We start from the raw sequence: 8890 nt of genomic DNA on the forward strand, positions 1-8890 counted from the left end.
CGGGAGGCAGAGCGGCTGGGTGAGGGTAAGAGGAGCCGGAGCCAACGCCAGGGCCTTTGAATGGTGTGGGCGGGATTCCTGAGTCCCAGGGAGCAGCCAGGCGGGGCTACAGTCCTGACTCTGCCCCCGGCTCCCTGTGTGTTCATTATTCACTCCACAAACACGCATTAAACGCCTACTGTGTGCTTAGCCAGGCCCTGTGCCAGAAGCTGGGGTGCAGCAGGGAACAGTCAAACCAGGGGTGGGTGTCACAGGGGCTCCCGAAGGTCCGCTAGAGTTTTCCAAACTGTGAGCAGTGAGCGTGGCTGAGGTGTGACTTCTCGTGGATTTCGGCCATATTTTTGGAATAATAAGCTAGAACAAACTAGCAAATTCACACTGAGGATCGAGCCTGCACCCTGAGCATGTGCCCTGACTGGGATTCGAACTGTGACCTCCTGGTTCACAGGTCGGCGTTCCACCACTGAGCCACACCAGCCGGGGAGAATTATTTCCATGCTGACACGGAGACGTGACCTGTCTTTTTCCTCCTCGTTCTGTCATGAGTGCTCCCTGGAATTTTCCAGAAGCTATGCAGCGTGCAGCATGCTGACTAACACAGAAGCGGCTACGAGGGATCCAGCTGTCTTCTACTGAGCCAGACAAGGAAAGAGATTTGCAAAATGGTTTTTAAAAATGCCACTCTGGCCGAGACCGATTTGGCTCAGTGGATAGAGCGTTGGCCTGTGGACCAAAAGGTCCCAGGTTCGATTCCAGTCAAGGGCATGTACCTTGGTTGCGGGCACATCCCTGGTGCGGGGTGTTCAGGAGGCAGCTGGTCGATGTATCTCTCTCACTGATGTTTCTGGCTCTCTATCCCTCTCCCTTCCTCTCTGTGAAAAATCAATAAAATATATATTTTTTAAAAATGCCACTGTGCTCACTACATTTTTGGTCTGGAAAGATTATTTTTTATTAAGGTTGTTTTAAAGGTGAACTGCAATGAGCTTGTTATTGTTATTTTATAAATTTTAATGAAGTCTTTATTGTTGAGAGTATTACATGTCCCCTTTTATGCTCCATTAACCCCTTCTAGACTCCCCCAGCCCTCCCACCCCACCCCGCCGCAGGCCTGCACCACCCCATTGTCTGTGTCCATGGTTGTGCATATATGCTTACAAGTTCTCTGGTTGGTCACTTCCACCCACCCACCCTCCCTCTCAGAGACCTTCCCTCTGAGATTCCGCAGTCTGTTCTGTGCTTCTATGCCTCTGGATCTGTTTTGTTCATCGGTTTATTTAGTTTTATTTTTAAAAATATATTTCATTTCTTTTTTTACAGAGAGGAAGGGAGAGAGAGAGTTAGAAACATCAATGAGAGAGAATCATCGATCAGCTGCCTCCTGCACACCCCTTACTGGGGATGTGCCCGCAACCAAGGTACATGCCTTTGACCGGAATCGAACCTGGGACCTTTCAGTCTGCAGGCTGACTCTCTATCCACTGAGCCAAACCGGTCAGGGCTCATCAGTTTATTTTGTTTATTAGATTCCACATAGAGATGAGATCATGTGATACTTGTCTTTCTCTCTCTGACTGGCTTATCTCACTTCGCTCGATGCTCTCCAGGTCCCTCCATGCCGTCTCAGAGGGTCAGAGATCCTTATTTTTCACAGCTGCATAGTATCCCACGGTGTACACGTACCACCGCTTTCTGCCCACTCCTCTCCTGATGGGCACGTGGGCTGTTTCCAGATCTTAGCGATTGTAAATAGCGCTGCTGGGAGCATAGGCGTGCATGCATTTTTAAAAAAATATTATTATTGTTAGTTTAAGTGCATGAATAAGCAAATATTTCTAAAATGTATTCGTTTTCTTTTAAAAAAAAAACCATATTTTATTGATTTTTTTTACAGAGAGGAAGAGAGGGATAGAGAGTTAGAAACATCAATGAGAGAGAATCATCAATCAGCTGCCTCCTGCACACCTCCTACTGGGGATGTGCCCACAACCAAGGTACATGCCCTTGACTGGAATCGAACCTGGGACCTTTCAGTCCGCAGGCCAACGCTCTATCCACTGAGCCAAACCGGTTTCGGCTGCATCCATTTTCATTTCTAACATGCTGATAGATATAACTCACGCACACAATAGCCCTTTCAGGTCCTTAATAATTTGGGGAGTGTGAGGATTTGAGTATTGCTGCTTTGTGTCTATGAAACAAGAGAGAACAGAGCTCAGCAGAAATACTGCAACCTGAGGCCCCGGCTGAACCAGCCAGAGAAAAAGACAAGGAACCGTGTCTGGGCAGAGGGAACAGCACATGCAGAGAGGAAGGAGCTGAGAGGTACCGGCGAAGGCGTGGCACGCACACACACGTTCGGTCTGTTCTCACCGCAGGCCAGGCTCGGGCACCCCCCTTCCCTCCGGGAGCCCGCCGGGGGCCGGGGTTTCCACCCACAGACGTGGGATTGGAAACGGTGCCGGACGCCGGCCCTGAGGGCGAGGGGAGGGCTGTGACCTCACACTGGAGGTGGAACCAGGGGGGGTTTTCCTGGGAAGGTGAGCCTAAAGCCCGGGACTGAGGGGGGGGGGGGAGGGATAGGTGGGAGGGCAGGGCAAGGAGTGCCGAGGCAGGGGGAGCAGCCCTGGGGGCGGCTCTGAGGTGGGCGGCTTGGGTGGCCGGGCCTGAACGAGTCCTGTGGGAGAGGGGAGCCCAAATGCCACCTCCTCCGGGAAGCCCTCCTGATTACTGTATTTTCCGGCGTATAAGACAACCGCCTAATTTTACAGTTAAAACATAGGTTTAGGCCTATATTCGCTGTATAAGACTACCCCCCACTTCAAAGAAAAGACTTACTTTGCCGTCAAGGTCTGCAGGTAATTTTTGTGCAATCTTGGTCTTTTGCCCCCGATTTTCGGTTGACTTTTCTTTCGTTTCAAAAGTCGTCTTATACCCTGGAAAATACGGGTACCTTACGAACAACCCCATCCCCACAGCCCTCTCCCCACGGGACCCCTCTGTTCTCTCCATCGCCACGGGACACGGGAGGGCCCCGCCCCCTCCGCTGCGGCCGCTGCCACCCCTCCCCGTCCTGCCTCTCTGTCCCCTGCCCGCCCCCCAGCGCCTTCTGGTTCCCGGCACGAGAAGCATTTGCTGAAGGAAGGAAGGAGCCCGAGGCCACGGCCTGCGGATGCATCTGCTGCCGGAGGGCCGCCACGGCCCCTCCCCGGGCACCCACAGGGCGCCCACCTGGCGGGGGCTGCCGGCGTTCGGGAGGAGGAGGAGCCCGGATGGAGGGGGTGTCGTGGGCGTGCCGGAGGGAGGCACACCCCGGGCTTCCAAGGAGCTGGTGCCCCTGGGGATGGGCGGTGAGGGGCCTGGGGGAGGCTGAGTCCGGGGTGGGGCGTGGGGGGGGGGGAGGCCGGGGATGGAGCACAAAGGCCTGGAGGCAACGCCCCCCTGTCCCACCCCCTGCCTCTCCTGCCCCGAGGCTTGGGCCCAAACCTGACTGTCATTGCCGGCTCCTGTTCTGTCCCCCTCACTCCCCCCATCCCGCTGTCAGGACATCCCCGGAGCCTGACCACCGCTCACCACCTCTGCCCCCCTCGCCGCTGGGCCTGGTGCAGCCGCCTCCTCCAGGGCCTCCCTACGGGTCACTCTCACAGACCCCTCTCGCCCCCGGCTGGTGCAGCTCAGTGGTTAGCGCGCCTTTCCCCCCCCCCATACGCCGAGGTTGCAGGTTCAATCCCCGGCTCAGGGCACACACACACACACACACACACACACACACGGAATCCACCGATGAATGCACCTATGAGTGCGACAGTCAATCGAAGTGTTCTTCTCCATTCCTCTCCCTCTGAAATCAGTCAATAACAAACAACACAACGAAAAACGCCCGTTCTGGGCTCTGCGTCTTGTTGCCAGAGCAACCGGGGAAGCCTTTCCACAGGCTGTCAGGTCACCCCGCTCCCCGGCCCGGCAGCCACAGCTCCTGCCCCCTGCCCTTCCCTGGCCAGAGGCCCTCAGAGCTCGGCTTATGCTTCCCCGCCCTCCTCCCTGGCCCTCTCTCCCTCCCACCCCCAGGCTCCCTTCCTGGTCCTGGAGCACACTGTGTGCGCCGGGGCCTGCCCTGGGGGATGCCCCTTCCAATCCTGCCCCCCCCACCCCCACCTGGCTGACCTCCCTGCAGGCAGGCCTCTGCCAGGGTGCCCTCCTGCAGCCTCCGGGCCCCCCAGCTGCAGCCCCGCCCCCGGCTGCTCCAGGCCCTCAGCCGCCGCGTTTTACTTCATTTGCTTGTTTTTTGTTTTGTTCTTTTAAAATATACAATATTTTATTGATTTTTTACAGAGAGGAAGGGAGAGCCTGGGGTTTCGGCTTCATTTGCTTGTTTACCTCATTGCCTTTGGCTCCGCCTGACACCAGGCCACGCATTCATGGGGCCTGGAGGGCAGGGTCTCGGCGGCCTCCTTTCCAGCGCCCGCGGCGGCCTGTCTGCAGAAGGGGCTCAGGGTGTGTGTCCAGGGTCCGGAGGAGGGAGGCTGGGGTGGTGGGGGGCAGGGAGGCTGCCAGGAGACTCTGAGCATCGACGTGGGGAGGAGGGGGCGATGACCAGGGTGACCAGGGTGGGAGGTCACACAGCTCCTCCTCTTCCTCCTCCTTCTTCTTCTAAAAATATTTTATTGATTTTTTTTTATTTTTTACAGAAAGTAAAGGAGAGGGATAGCTAGAGACATTCATAAGAGAGAAACATCCATCAGCTGCCTCCTGCACGCCCCCTACTGGGGAACCAAGGCACATACCCTTGACCTAATCGAACCCGGGACCTTTCAGTTCACAGGCCGACGCTCTATCCACTGAGCCAAACTGGTTCCGGCCCGTTGGATCCTTTTCAGTTTGGGGCGATCACCCACACCCGTGAACACCTGGGGGCAGGCTGGGCGTGGGTCTAAGTTCTCGTGACTCTCACGTGAACACCTACGAGTGGGATTGCCACGTCAGGGGCTGGGGGCATGTCTAACTTGATAAGAAAGGTGACAGCATTAAAAAACATTTTTTTTTTTTTTTTTTTAGAAAATACTTTCTTTTCAAAAATTTAAAAAAATATATATTTTATTAATTTTACAAAGCGGAAGAGAGATAGAGATTAGAAACATCGATGAGAGAAACATCGATCAGCTGCCTCTTGCACACCCCCTCCTGGGGATGTGACCACAACCAAGGTACATGACCTTGACCAGAATTGAACCTGGGACCCTTCAGTTCACAGACCGACACTCTATCCACTGAGCCAAACTGGCTAGGGCGGTGACGGCATGTTTAATATGTGTTTAAAATTGATTTCAGAGAGATAAAAACATCCATTGGCTCCCTCATGCGTGCCTGCTGCCAGGGATCAAGCCCACGGTCCTGGCCAACCACGGCCCTAGGGCCTAGAGCAGGAACTGGCATGTCGCCGCCCACTGGACAAATCTGGCCCACGGCCTGCCTTGGTAAATAAAGTTTTATTGGAACACAGCCATGCCCATTCGTGAATGTGCTGCCTCTGGCTCTTTTTGCACCAGGACAGCAGAGGTGAGCTGTGACAGAGACCCTATCACATTGCTGCAAGCCTGAAACAGTGGCCTTGGCCCTGACTGGTGTGGCCCACTGGGTAGAACGTCGGCCTGCGGACTGAAGGGTCCCAGGTTTGATTCCGGTCAAGGGCATGTGCCTTGGTTGCGGGCACATCCCCAGTAGGGGGTGTGCAAGAGGCAGCTGGTCGATGTTTCTCTCTCATCGATGTTTCTGGCTCTCTCTCCCTCTCCCTTCCTCTCAGTGGAAAAATCAATGGAATATATTTAAAGAAATAAAGTCTAGGTGCTGGATCATTGGTGTGTCCATTTGAAATGAACTCGTTACACTGTCTGCTTCTGAGATGTATTCTCATCTGTATACATATGCACACATGGGAGTCAAATAAACACTTAAAAATGTTATTGCCAGAGAAACAAATGATCAAATAAGGTAACTAACTAGTGTCTCGGACTTTTTATTTATTTATTTATTTATTTTTAAGTGATTCATATATATATATTTATATATTATTGATTTTTTTACAGAGAGGAAGGGAGAGAGACAGAGAGCTAGAAACATCGATGAGAGAGAAACATCGACCAGCTGCCTCCTGCACACCCCCCACCAGGGATGTGCCCGCAACCAACGTACATGCCCCTGGCCGGAATCGAACCTGGGATCTTTCAGTCCGCAGACCGACGCTCTATCCACTGAGCCAAACCGGTTTCGGGGGGCGGGGGCGGGAGGGACGGGGTGAGCACAGAGAAGGGAAACCACCTGCATGTCCTCTGGCCGGGCGGGGGCTCCGCTCTGGGGACGGGAATGGAGCCAACACACACACACACACACACACACACACACACACACACACACGGTTATCCCAGCGGGAGCCCCAGGGACCGGCTCAGACGCCCCACAGCGGGAGTCGCAGGCCCCGACACTCCGGGCGGGCAGGCGGGCGGGCGGGCGGGCGGGAGAGTTATGCGGAGCATGAGGCACCTTGGCAAGTGCTTATTTGTGCTTCCAATCATGTGTGAAACCGCAGGATATCAAATGGCAGGCCGCGCCACCTCCTCCGTCACGTCTCTGTGTGTCTGTGTGTGACTAGTACATGTAACGTGTAGATGTACGTCCTCTCCTCTGTTATACATAGACCCCCAGAGAGAGGAGAAGACACACACACACACACACACATACACACACACAACACAGGGGGGTTTTATTTACCAGGGAATAGACAGACGCATATACACTTAGATACACACTGTATGCCAGTGTGAAATAGGCATATGAAATTGGACCGGTTTGGCTCAGTGGGTAGAGCGTCGGCCTGTGGACTGAAGGGTCCCAGGTTCGATTCTGGTCAAGGGCATGTACCTTGGTTGCGGGCACATCCCCAGTAGGGGGTGTGCAAGAGGCAGCTGATCGATGTTTCTCTCTCATCGATGTTTCTAACTCTCTATCCCTCTGTCTTCCTCTCTGTGAAAAATCAATAAAATATATTAGAAAATAAATAAATAAAACGATAAGTTTAAAAATTACTCCACTTTAAGCCAAGAGGCATAGAAAAAAAATTATGAAAGCAAAATAGTATAAGTCTGACTGTCAAAGGTAAAATAGAGCTACACTTAAAAAAAATAGATGCAGCCTGGCCAGTGTCATCCCGGACACACAAAGGTTGTCGGTTCGATTCCCGGTCAGGGAACATGCCCGGGTTGTGGGCTTGATTCCTGGTGGCGAGGGGTGCAGGGGACAGTGAATCTGTCCATGTTTCTGTCTCTCATCAATGCTTCTCTCTCTCTCTCTCTCTCTCTCTCTCTCTCTCTCTCTCTCTCTCTCTCTCTCTCCCTTCTCCCTCTAAAAATATCAATAAAAACATATCTTTAAAAATAATTAAACGAATACCGCTAGAATGCTCTTCCGATGCAAACCAACCATCCTGAGCCCAAATTCCGCTGTATCAGCGGCTAAGCGTGAACCTATGAACCAGGAGGTCACGGTTCGATTCCCAGTCAGGGCACAGGCCCGGGTTGTGGGCTGGATCCCCAGTGTGGGGCATGCAGGAGGCAGCCAGTCAATGATTCTCTCTCAACATTGATGTTTCTGTCTCTCTCTCCCTCTCCTTTCCTCTGTGAAATCAATAAAAATATATTTAAAAAATAAAACAAATCTCATACACCAGCCAATATTTCTCCTGCCCTCAGTCACTCCGGGCCAGGTGTCAGGTGCCAGAGATCACCCCTATGCCCCCCCTACACACACACACTGAATTTATATGAGTAGCTAATTCTAAACTGCCTTTCCCAAAGGAACCCCAATAGAGGCTCCAACTAGGCCTCCCCCCAAATCTCACCCCATCCCTACCCCACCTCTGCTTTTCTCTCCGGACCAAACCTGGTACTTCCCCCTGTGGCCCTGCCTGGGAAACCCTACATAATAAAGAGGTGATATGCAAATTAACTCTCACTCCATCATGCCATCACAAGATGGCTACACCCACGGGGGAGGTGGGGTTCCCGTAATGAGTGATCAGCAGGGACCTGAGTGGGGCTTGACGGGGGCGAGGCCGGCAGGGTCTGGGTCTTGGGATTTTGAGGTGCACGCAGGTGGGCGGGGACTTGACTCTGGGTCCCGTGGTGAGCCCCAGACTCCGACAGGAGGAAGGTTTTCGTATACATTTTACTAATTTTCCTTCATCTCTGACACTTCTGTTATAGAGAAAGGGCAAATCGCAATATCAAAATATTTCCTCTAATGAATCCCCTTTTAATGTGCACGAATTTTGTGCACCGATCCACTAGTGTAAATAATAAAAAATCTTTCAAGAAGATTGACACTCCGTGTCATCACTCAATCCCCTGCACACATTAACATCCAAATCTTAGAACAACAGGTTCTGGGGATTAAGACCCGAATTCTGTTGGGGGCCGTTGTTAAGCCAGAATGGGGCTGGGAGAAGGGGAGACGGGGAGATGGGGAGATGGGGAGACAGGGAGATGGGGAGAAGGGGAGAAGGGGAGAAGGAGAGAGAGAGAGAAGGGGAGAGAGGGAGAAGGGGGGACGGGGGGACGGGGAGATGGGGAGCACTGAGATGGTCCTGGGAGGGCCTGGGGGCTGGGGCGGGTGTGGAAGGGACAGGACTAGGGCAGGGGAATGTGGGAATGAGGTGCGGAACCGAGTGAAGAAATAAAATGAAGTCACTGTGGTCAGGTTGCTAAATTCCCGAATCCAAGTAGGTCGAGGTATGAGGAAATGCTTCTATTCTGGCGTTAGCTAGCCTGGGAACACAAATGTTTGCGTTCTGCAGCCCCGAGGGACAAGACAGAGATCGGGTTACCCCTGGCCCCCGAAG

This window comes from Pipistrellus hanaki, assembly GCF_964339955.1.
Source record: "Pipistrellus hanaki genome assembly, chromosome: 15".
Classification (NCBI taxonomy): domain Eukaryota; kingdom Metazoa; phylum Chordata; class Mammalia; order Chiroptera; family Vespertilionidae; genus Pipistrellus; species Pipistrellus hanaki.